A 10432-nucleotide genomic window follows, 5' to 3' on the forward strand; every position below is an offset into this window, starting at 1 on the left:
GAACTGACACACAATTTGTAACACAAACTACCGCTAATCTACTAAGGAAGTATGTGTCTATTTACACTTAACTCTTTGCTACTACCCATAGACGAGTCAGCAGAATAGAATATGACAACGTACACTTACACCTTGTAGATAACTGCGATATAGACTGGCATATCTCCGCTATTTATCTCCTTTGTTGTAACTTTGTTCTCTCGTTTCGTCACAAATGGTTACATGAAAAAGAAAATACGATTAACATCATACAATATTAATCACAATACACATACTAACTTTTGTTGCTGTGACAACCGTGTGTGTATGTGCTCATGTATGGTGTCCTGATCATCTGTCGCCAAATGTTTTTGTCTATTTTTTGTTTGTTTGTTGTCGATGTATTATGCTCGCAGTAAAAGGTCGTAACAACGTGATAAAATTGTTTCTAGTAGTGCTGTTAAAAGAATTACTGTTTGTTGCGTGTATGAAAAGTCTTGGGAGAGACGGCTGGATATGTTTAGCAACTATTCATACATAAGATTGCAGGTTCGAGTGCTGTTCTCCACGTCTCTTCCCGTACACGTCGCATTCAATCTAGAACAATTGTGCTATTTCAGTACTTTCAAAAACACTAATAAAGGTCGTGACGCTAACTTTTGTTCTCATGAAATAATAACGGTTTATTGTGTCTTTTGTATAAGTCTCCACATAACATGAAAAGAAGCGAACAGAAAACTCTAGTGACCCTTTGTTACGAGTAAACCTCAGAGAGAATAATATTCCGAGTCAGCGATATAATTATTATAGAGTCTCTCTGATAACGTCTTTGCCACTTAGCTTTCTCACAGTCGATTCAGTAAATTACATATTTATTACAATACATCATTGTAAGGGAAAAGGCAGCCTGTGATATGCTATGTGGTGTTCTTTATCTTCCAAGTGTCCCTTCAAGTACAATGTTCGCTATGTCAAGTATCTGGGAGATGGTGACCCTAAAGCATTCAAAGAAGTTTTGGAAAGCAAACCATAAGGAAATAGTGTAAATATAAGCAAACGTGAATGTATAGTACATATGCAAAAGAGAATGGGTGCCAGGCTGACAAGTTTAAAATCAGTTATGAAAGGGGCAAAACTAGATATTGGAAAACCTTGCATGGCAAAGGTAGACTGACTGACTCCATAACAGACCACATTCAGAATTGCTATGGCCTTGCAATCAGGAAAAATACAGGCAACCTTGAAATAATGAGGAAAGCTGTATGGGCTTTGTATTTGCACATCACATCCACAGATGAGCATCCAGAACATGGTTTGTGCCCCAAAGGTGAAAAGAGCTGGTGTAAATACAATAGAGGACTAACAACTAGAGAGAAATACATTCACCATCACAGTCTACCATTAGCCATCATGGAAGAAATAAAGCCCATTTTCAGAGATCTAGCTGACAGAACCCTTCTGATGAAATGTCTTCGTGGAAAAACGCAGAACCCCAACGAGTGCTTGAATAGTGTGATATGGCATCTTCTCCCAAAAACAGTGTTTGTCGGAATTAATATAGTACGTCTTGGGAATATAATTAAATGCCAGGTCCTTCAAAAGTTGGGTTAGCGTTTTGGTTCCCACACAGTACGTGCTATGTTGACTTTAGATCAGAACAGACTAACGCATGCTGACAATATAATCAAGACATTGGTGAAAAAAGTAAAACAGGTGCAGAGGAGTGCCAAAAGAAGATGATTATGAAGACTGTGAAGGGGGTATTAACTAAGGATCAGTAATGTTTTAATCTTCTTTCTCCGTTCCCCGTAAGTTTGCATTTTACTTCTTCTAGGAACATTATCTCGGGTACTGGTGAACCTAGAAGTCTAAAATTTGTATGACTTAATCACATTGGTTTCTTTTACATGCCAAAACAACGATTTTTAATTACTAGATTTACAAAAGACTTAGGGGTGATAATCTTGTAAAAAGTGATGGAAAAAATTTACTTAAAAATAAATGTAAAATATCTATGCAAGAAAATACTTTGAGAGTAAACTGTTGGTTCAGTATTGTTATAACATATCAGTGCATATACAGGAAAAATTTGATCTCTCTGTCTCCTGTAGTATGTGAGATAATGTTCTCTATAGTAGGCATATTTTAACACTGCGGGATAGGCGATTCCGTATCCCCGTAATACTGGAATGTTACTAAATGAGTCTTGAACAACTGAATTTAGAGAATGAGTGAAGCAGTGAATGTAAATAGCTCTCAGTTTAGTTTCTGTTATTGGAGACTTTAATCCTTGCAGACTACCGCTAACATTTGTTGCGCCGTCATAGCATTGCCCATGACAGCTGTTCACAGAAAGAGAATATCTTAGTAATATATTCTTCAGTTAATGTCAGCAGCTCATTAAAACCACAGAACAAATCATGAACAGCAAGATTTTGGTCAACAGTACGAAAACAAACATACATCTGCTCTCAGGTGATATATTCGATGTCTCGTCCAGCATCAATGCATATAAATCATATTCTTTTATTAGATGATTAAACATGCTCTGAAGAGACATGCTTACCAATGTTATAGGTTCATTAATTATGTCATGAAACACCCACCTGTAACTACACTAATTAATCTGTGGTATCATTTCGGGAACATTCTCGGAACATAATTTCAGAAGATTGACGAAATTAGAAGACTCATTAACATGATAACGTAAGACCAATCCTTGGCAAATGGAAAAAAATGCTGTAATACAAATTTTTCTGAAACAAACACTAGCGGCCTGCATTTCCTTTGTTCATAGAATTATGTATACTAAATGAACACATATGGAAAATTGCGTTTTTCGCGAGATTTAAACCGTTTTAGGGTAACGGACCAGTTCTTAAAGCGGTACTTAAGGAATGAATAACAGGAATTATTGTTTTCAGTAACAGTTTTTGGGAGCTATCTCTTGTTTTCACACAAAGACCTATAAAATAAATAAAATAAAAAATATTGTTTAAATATTAATTATTCTATCTGTATGATGGTGATTGTAATTGTAATTGATATTTGCTTATCTGGAACGTGGACGTTTAATTATTCGGTATCTGGCGCTTGGCAATGGCTTTTTCGTAAAGGCAATGTTACTCGTAGTTGACCGTGAAATAAAACTGAAATAATCGGACTTCGTAAATAAATCGTTTCCAAAGACTGCTGCGGTAGGTGCGGACTCATAATCTAAATCTCAATATTTCAATAATTTGCCAGCCATGCCAATACGTCGTACAAAGGTGATTGTCTACTAAACATAAAAAGTTACACAGTTAGTTAAATCAGATATATTCAATGAATAAGCCTACAGTTCATAATCCTACTTACTTTTATAAATATAAATTCTTTACAGAATCGAGTGCCTAGTCTGGTTGCAACTCGCAGTATTCTTCTATAACATGAAATATGGCGGTGTGCCAGACAATAGAATAAAATACGTGCTTCTCGCACCACTTCTACCAGAGCTCTCCATTTTCTTAATCAAACATAAGAGTAACGTAATTGTGCTTTTGTTTTATCAGCGACACAGCGCTGCAGTTGTGTGCCATAGGCTTTATTTATTTGTCACTGATTATTTATTTAATTAATATTTCGCGTTTCCGAGGAAACTCACGCTCGGCATGCAAATGTGCCTTTATATTGCCCCCTGAATTGCGAGGCGAAAGGACACACCTGCAGGCGAGCAATTCACCTAAAGGCACAAGAAAATCTAAGTTATCTACAACTATTTACATGACTTACATTATACACATTATATATAAAATTTGAATGACGCGGGTGCGCCGTAAAAGTTCTTATGTTGGCAGATAGAGTGCGCGCATGCGCAGAAGCGTCTGTGTGACTCCGGCACTGCCGTTATATCGTACAGTTAGATCATGCGGCACAGTATTGCAGTTCATATTGTTCGTGTGCGCGCGTTTCTCAGTCGTTGCACAAAGAAAATATTCAACCAAGATTACATATGAAGTCTACATTCTATGACAGGTAACTTAGTTTTAAATTTACAATATTTGTTATCACACAATACAACTTAGATTGTTGAATGTTCTTAGTTACATAGTATTGTTTTGAAATACTTCAAAGAAAAATGTCCGTATGTTTCAGGTGCGTTGACCTATACACATCATGTCGTTATTACAGTTCATATTCATCTGCTGCACAATAATTTTTTTTTTCAGGTTAGTATCGTCGTGGTAAAGTTTTTTTGATCACAGTAACATCGTTGTATAACAACGTGATTAATACATAAGCGTGTCCATTTCCCATTTCCATTATAGTCGTTGTGATGCAGTTCGTTGTGACTAAAGGCATTGCTCATTACAGATCAGACGTGACCCGTCGAGTAATTGGTCCACGTGCAGTTCGTTTTTTTTTTACATTCCGTGGAAGCTTGGTTGCAGAACCTCGGACGGCACATAGCTGGCGTCGATCCTTGGACAGTCCAGGTAAGAGTGTCCGTCACATTTCGAGAACATTTCATTCCCTGAAGTTCCAACCAAAATTCTTCCACCCATCGTGTTGTTTTCTGGACAGGCACTTTGTGTCCATTTAATCCAGTTAACATCTTGAAGTTAGGTACTGTAGTAATGTCACTAGACGATGCACGAATTATGCCCTTCACATTTTCAGTTTTTTGCTGAATATAGCTCACCTAAATGTTCGTAGTTATTAATCAAAGAAATCATTCATCGCGTTTACATAGATACGCTGCATAATGAATGGCATTAACCGATTCTTTCACATAGGTTTCTGCGTAGTTGCAGAGTTAGTAATGTTCGTTAATGTCCGTGAACAGAGGTTCACTATGCAATGTCTTTTTTGGCACTCGTTTTGTTCAAATTTTTTTTACATAGTAACAGTTACATGATACATCAGTTAAAAAAATAAGTAATTATACATACACACGTCACATATTTTCTTAGCATAAACATAATACAGTTGCACATAAACATGTTTGCATCATCATTACATAGCTATAGGTTATTACATTGTGTCACGTGATGTCATCTGAAATTAAGATAGGTTAGACACAACATTCATTACATCAGTAGGCAAGACCAGGCGTTTTCACTACTCAATAAATATTCAAAATAGTAAGAGAGAGAAAATGTTCGATTCCTCGCGTTTTGTGCGTGTGTGTAGAGTGTCTGTGTGGCCTTGACTACTGATAGATGCTTTTCGTGTTGAGAGATGTGCGTCTAATCTATTTCTCAAAGTAAAAGATCGCTTCACAGATGACGTCTGTCGGTTCGTCAGGTGTCATACCAAGTCGTGGTACCTACAATAACAAATGTTCCGTGAAAAATTAATATATCATTCACTGCTACGTAATCATAAATTTTATTTTGATATTCCGTCTTCCAGGTGGTGGCGCGCGCTGAAAGAAGAGTTCTTCTGCCTTCAACTGCGACTCTGGAACCGCTGAAATGAAAATTTCTACACTACTTATTATCTGTGTTGTAACAACAGAGTTTTTCGAGTTGCTTAGCAATATTTTGATGGGTATGACTTTGACATTATTCAGCATGAAATGCTCTAAGATCTCGGTGTGCGTATAGCCCAATAATTTTGTTAGTTCTACGATGTTGTAACAGATACGCACCAGGATGCGGTATGTTAACAATTATATACGGTCCTTCATATAGCAGACGCCACTTAGCGTTGCGACGTTTGAGTGCTACAGATTTATGATGAGTACGAAGTAGTACAAGCATTCCTACCTCGAATTTTTGTTTTCTTTTTATTATGTTTCTGTGATGTTTGTTTCGTATCTGTGTGTGATGTGTCAGCGTAGTCAATACTTCTTTTATTTTTTGTTCAGGTGTGATTTCCTTGTCTGACAACTTAGGTAATGGTTCTATCCACTGATCGTTCTGTTTGCAATTGAACATGATCTCGTTAGGTGTGTAATTTGTATCATAAATATTTAAGTTATTGTGTACGTCTTCGAAAAGACTTAGGTAGGACACCCAATTAGTATGTTTTGATGAAATATAGGTCCTCATGAATCGATTTAATTCTCGGAAAAGTCTCTCAGTCGCGTTACATTGTGGACTAAACCTCGAAATAAATATACTTCTAATGTTATTGTCCTTCAAGAAATTTTTCCATTTGTACCCAGAGTAGTATGCTGCATTATCTGACAGAATTGCTTTAGGTTTTCCCACGTGCGTCAGGTAATCACTTGCAGTGGCGGATTTTAAAGCATAAAGTTTGACATGTTTAGAAAATATATCGTAAAAAGCTAAGATATACTTGACGCCTCCAGAGCTTGCTGGATGCGGTCCACTGATGTCAGTACACAGAATTTCCAGGGGTTTACTAGGTAAAATAGAATGTAAATCTGTTTTTGTGGCTAAATTCTGAGGTTTTGATTTTTGACATATGACACATGTTTTCAGTTCCCTGTAAATTTTTCTTCTCATATTGCTAAAATAACAGTATGTACTGAGCTTTGCCAAACACTTTTTCGTCCCATAATGACCCCAAACTAAGTGTGTGTGCCAAATTAGATTACGTTCAGACTCTTTGGGAATGCATACACACCAGTTAGTAGCATTTGGATGTCGGCGGTAAAATAACACATCATTGTGTAACTTGTAATACTTAGTCGAAGGATGATTGTGTTTTTCTACCAGTAATGTTATTATCTTATACCAGTGAGGGTCAGATTTTTGTAATTTAGCCATGTTTCTGCACATATCAATATAATATTGGTGATACTGCTTGTCTTGCATTAAGAGAATCCTGTAGTCATTTATATTTTCTAAGTCACTGTTGGTATCATTCATACCTTGTGGAAGTCTAGACAAAGCATCTGCAATGGTGTTGTCCTTACCTTTTATGTACTTAATTTCAAAAGAGTAGTTCTGAAGTGTAACTGCCCATTGTGATAGTCTAGGATGTACAAGTTTACAAGTTAACAAAAATGTCAGGGCCTGGTGATCGGTGTAAATTACTGTATGTTTTCCAAATAAATAATAATTGAATTTCTTGAATGCCCATACTATGGAAAGTGTTTCTAACTCAGTAGTGGAGTATGTACGCTCACATTCAGTTAGAGTACGACTTGCAAACCCAATAATTCTTATCTGTTCCTTTTCTTTATTCTTTACAACTTGAAATAAGCAACATCCCAAGCCAGTTCGTGAAGCGTCACAAGTCATACGAAAATCTAAATTGAAATCTGGATGGCTCAATAAGCTTGCACCCACCAAAGCATGCTTAATTGTATTAAAGTCACTCTGGCACTGTTCCGACCAGATCCAAACTTGATTCTTTCTGAGTAGATTTAGCAGATGTTTACTGTTCAAAAGTGGTTGTGGCAAAAAACGTCTGAAAAATGAACATAGCCCAAGGAATGATTTTAACTGCTTTTTAGTTCGAGGGCTAGGAAAGTTTCTGATAGCATCTAATTTACTGGGATCCGGACACATGCCCTGCGAATCAATGATATGTCCTAAATACTTCATCCCACTGCAACCAAACTTTGATTTTCTAAGATTGGCTGTGACTCCAGCTTGTGCAAATTTTTCTAAAATTCTTTGAAGTGTGTCAACGTGTTCCTTCCAAGACTGTGTGGCTATCAGTATATCATCCACATAGTTTGCGACTGTCTCAACCAAATCGCCGCCAAGCACGGTATCCAGGGCTGTAATGAACACCCCAGAGCTGACACTCAGTCCGAAAGGTAGAACACAAAACTGATAGGTTCGCCCCCAGAACATAAATGCAGTATATTTCCGTGAATCAGGAGTGATACCCACCTGCCAAAACGAATTAGCGAGATCTATTGTGGAAAAATATTTTGCATCTAGAAATTTCTGTAATTGCTCTTCTAAATTTTCGGGTTTTGTGTGAACCGGTAAAATTATTTCATTAATTGCTCGTGCGTCTAACACTAACCTAATGCTTCCATTTGATTTTTTGACAACAAGTAGAGGACTACAATAAGGTGAGGTGGATGGTTCAATGACCTTCCAGTCTAACATTTGTTTTAATTCTTGCCACACAGCAGGTCGTTGAGATAACGGTACGTTATATGTCTTGTGGTAGAATATCTTGTGAGGCTTAACTTCAATCTTGTATACATACGTGTTGATAACACCTAATCGTTTGGTAAAAACTTGTAAATATTTGGATAACACTTCCTGTAGTTTTATACGTTCATGTACACTGAGAGCTGTAGCTTCACTTATCTTATGATCAAGCAATGTTTTCAAGTCCATTATCTCTGTGTCAGATGAGTGTGTTTGCATATCTTGAATGTCATTGTCAAGTACTAACTGAACCTTGTACCCTGTACAGTGTTTGTCATGCTTTAGAGTTCTCCTGTCCAAATCAATAATAATTACACTGCCTTTATCATTTAAAATACATTTACCTTTTGAGAAGTCTATAATGCAGTCCTTCTCGCTCATAATATCTATTCCTAATATGCAATTAGTCACAAGGTTTTGTACAACCAGGAATGGCCATTGTACGGTTCCATTACCTATTTTAACGTTTACAAAAACTTGCTTCGTAACCCTACATGACTTATTACCTAGTGCAGTAGTTATTTTACAGTTTTGGGCAGGAAACTCAGGCACAGGTTCCAATTCACACATTTTTTTATAGAAATTAAAAGACAAAACGCTCACAGCTGCACCTGTATCTAGGATAATAGTAGCTGGAATCCCACCTACTACACCAGTAGTAGATGCTAAAACAATTTCATTTGTGTTTGAACGACATTGTGTACTGTCTTGTAAAAGTTCATCTGATATATTGTTATTGTAGTTGTATCTTATAAATAAAACAGGTAATTTTTTTTTAGAATTATTCGGCATATCATTATTCTTTTGTTCAAGTGTGGTGTCAAATAACTGATTAACATTGAAGTCGCCCCCCAAGAATTCTTCAGCCACGACCTGGGGCATAGAAGTGACCGTTTCTAGTTTGTTGGATTAGCATTTGTACTAGGTACTGACACAGATTGAGGTTGTGCATCAGGTGTCATTTCTATTATATTCACATTCGGATATTGCCTATTATGATCTCCAAACTTTTGCGGTTGTTGTTGCTGTTGCGCATTATAACTTACCTGTCGGTCGTAAGGTATGCTCCAATTTTGTCCTGGTGGCTGCTGTGGTAAGGCAGAGTTTGAATGAAAGTACTGGTCGTTACGAGTCCAACCTTGATGCTGTCTTGGCTCGTAGTTATTATTATTTCTATTTCTGTTTGTGTTTTTGTTGTTGCATTTGTATCCGTTGTTACCGTTGTAGTTATTACCGCGGTGCCTTTTGTATGGATTGCCGCATGAAGTGTTATTACTGTTGTAACTATTGTTTGTATTGGAATACGCGTGTTGATTTTGATTTTCGTATTGAGATGGCATGTGAGTTTGCTGTTTTTGCTGTACCGCGTATCCAACTGTGGACGCGCCAGAATTGAGTTGGCAAGCCTGCATGTTTTGCATACCACTAGTGTAAACATTGTGGCTGCTGTTTTGCCGCGCGAAGCGCTGATCTTCAAGTAACATGTCAACCGAATCTAAGGCTGTTAAAAAATAATCTGAATCGTCATCCGGGATATGTAGGAGTTTTTCTTTAATGTTGAAAGGCAATTTGGCCTTCAACGCACGGAGTATATCACGCGTTGCGACTGGTTCGTCTAAAAAGTGTCCCATGTTCAAGTATTTTTCAAAATATCTGCCTAAGTTGCCATTTTTACTGTTAAAAATTTCAGGTTCTAAAATTTGTCTTCTGAGTCGCTCCTGGACGGATTGCGACCAGAATTTGTTCAGAAAAGCACGCTCAAACTCACTGTACGTGGTACATACGTCAGCTTGACTGTATGCCCAGACAGCTGCATCGCCTTGGATGTAACCGACAATATATGAAATCTTTTTCCGGTCACTCCAAGTGCGTGGAAATGCGTTACTAAAAGATTTAAGAAAAATCACCGGATGAATGGTTCGTTTTTCTGGGATAAAAATCTGAAATTGCCTGTGTTTCATTAAGCTTTCTTCTTCCTTCGTATTGTGATATGGATTTATTCCACTGTAATTACTAGTATGTTCAGCTGGCGAGTAATTACGATAATGTTGCTGTGGTGTACCTTGATAATAGCTTGTGTTTGTGTTTGCACATCGTGGTATGTGTTGTAGTCGTGGTGTGTTTTGTTCTTGTGTGTTTGTCGTGTGCGGTATGTGTGTGTCATACTCGAATGTATATTGGTTCCTGAACTGTGCATTTTGACTGATATTTTCGTTACATTCAGACTGTGGTCGATCGGTGAATTGTCTCATGGGTGCAGTGACGGATTGTACTGCGTCACTGATCAGCTGTTTGTTATTAGTAATGTATTGCGCTACGGAGTCGTGCACAATTGTTGGTAAATTTTCACGTAAGCATCTATCAAAATGTTTGTCTTTGTTCAC

Source organism: Schistocerca cancellata, chromosome 1 (assembly GCF_023864275.1).
Source record: "Schistocerca cancellata isolate TAMUIC-IGC-003103 chromosome 1, iqSchCanc2.1, whole genome shotgun sequence".
NCBI classification, from domain to species: Eukaryota; Metazoa; Arthropoda; class Insecta; order Orthoptera; family Acrididae; genus Schistocerca; species Schistocerca cancellata.